Genomic DNA, 2,230 nt, shown 5'->3' with positions numbered 1-2,230 from the left:
ACTACTGTGTTGTTGTGAGTATGGACTACTGTGGTGTTGTGAATATGTATTACTGTGGTGGTGTTGTGAGTATGGACTACTGTGGTGTTGTGAATATGTATTACTGTGGTGGTGTTGTGAGTATGGACTACTGTGGTGGTGTTGTGAGTATGGACTACTGTGGTGGTGTTGTGAGTATGGACTACTGTGGTGTTGTTGTGAGTATGGACTATTGTGGTGGTGTTGTGAGTATGGACTACTGTGGTGGTGTTGTGAGTATGGACTACTGTGGTGTTGTTGTGAGTATGGACTACTGTGGTCTTGTGAGTATGGACTACTGTGGTGTTGTTGTGAGTATGGACTACTGTGGTGTTGTGAGTATGGACTACTGTGGTGGTGTTGTGAGTATGGGCTACTGTGGTGTTGTTGTGAGTATGGACTACTGTGGTGTTGTTGTATGGACTACTGTGTTGGTGTTGTGAGTATGGGCTACTGTGGTGGTGTTGTGAGTATGGACTACTGTGGTGTTGTTGTGAGTATGGACTACTGTGGTGTTGTGAGTATGGACTACTGTGGTGGTGTTGTGAGTATGGACTACTGTGGTGTTGTTGTGAGTATGGACTACTGTGGTGTTGTTGTGAGTATGGACTACTGTGGTGTTGTGAGTATGGACTACTGTGGTGGTGTTGTGAGTATGGACTACTGTGGTGGTGTTGTGAGTATGGACTACTGTGGTGTTGTTGTGATCCACCCTGCTTGTCTGTGGTGGTGGTGTTGTTGTATGGACTACTGTACATTCCACCTCTATTGGCACACAGCACTGTACGGCCCATACCTCGTAGGGCACAGCCAGTCTGTCAGATTAGCAAGAGAGACACAGTTTTACTATCTGTCACGGACTGTGAAAAGACAACATGAACTAGCACTGTCATTTCAATAAATAATTGTGCATCGAGTACACTTAAGGCGACATTTTCCTATCGCTAAGACGCCTGCGCTGTGAGCTTAACGAACTCTTAGTGAAAATATAATCTGCTGCGTGATTTATGTTGGGAGTTTTTGTTAAAACCGAAGATTTAGTTACAGTGCGATTTAACAGGCCACATTCAACACAATTGTGAGGTTCAGTATTGGAGCCCGGTTATTTAGAAGGTTGCCTCTGAGTTAGTTCATAGTGCAGAGGTCTTTGTGAAGGGAAACATGTCGGCCTTACAGTATATTGTGCACCTTATTGTCAGGGACATTGTTGTGGTTGTGTTGTTGATGAGATGAGCTGACGTTCAGAGTCACAGGAAGTTGTGTTGTTGATGAGATGAGCTGACGTTCAGAGTCACAGGAAGTTGTGTTGTTGATGAGATGAGCTGACGTTCAGAGTCACAGGAAGTTGTGTTGTTGATGAGATGAGCTGACGTTCAGAGTCACAGGAAGTTGTGTTGTTGATGAGATGAGCTGGACGTTCAGAGTCACAGGAAGTTGTGTTGTTGATGAGATGAGCTGACGTTCAGAGTCACAGGAAGTTGTGTTGTTGATGATGAGCTGACGCTCAGAGTCACAGGAAGTTGTGTTGTTGATGAGATGAGCTGACGTTCAGAGTCACAGGAAGTTGTGTTGTCGATGAGATGAGCTGACGTTCAGAGTCACAGGAAGTTGTGTTGTCGATGAGATGAGCTGACGTTCAGAGTCACAGGAAGTTGTGTTGTCGATGAGATGAGCTGAGCTGACGTTCAGAGTCACAGGAAGTTGTGTTGTTGATGAGATGAGCTGACGTTCAGAGTCACAGGAAGTTGTGTTGTCGGCGAGATGAGCTGACGCTCAGAGTCACAGGAAGTTGTGTTGTCGGCGAGATGAGCTGAGCTGACGTTCAGAGTCACAGGAAGTTGTGTTGTTGATGAGATGAGCTGACGTTCAGAGTCACAGGAAGTTGTGTTGTCGATGAGATGAGCTGACGTTCAGAGTCACAGGAAGTTGTGTTGTTGATGAGATGAGCTGACGTTCAGAGTCACAGGAAGTTGTGTTGTTGATGAGATGAGCTGACGTTCAGGAAGTATGGTACCGATGAGGCTCCTGGTCCGTAGTTTGAATATGACCGTTGGAGGATAAACAGGCATTGAGTTGACTTAAATCACTTAGGCTTAGGATTCAATCCCCCGATTGCACTTTGTCCACTATTGCACCATTTAAAGGTAATGTTCCCACTTTAGCGGAGACTGCATTCACAGATAAACGCTGCGTTTTGTCGGCTCAATGGGAA

The sequence above is a fragment of the Oncorhynchus nerka genome, linkage group LG26 (genome assembly GCF_034236695.1).
Source record: "Oncorhynchus nerka isolate Pitt River linkage group LG26, Oner_Uvic_2.0, whole genome shotgun sequence".
Lineage (NCBI taxonomy): Eukaryota > Metazoa > Chordata > Actinopteri > Salmoniformes > Salmonidae > Oncorhynchus > Oncorhynchus nerka.
This window is presented reverse-complemented; position numbering follows the sequence as displayed.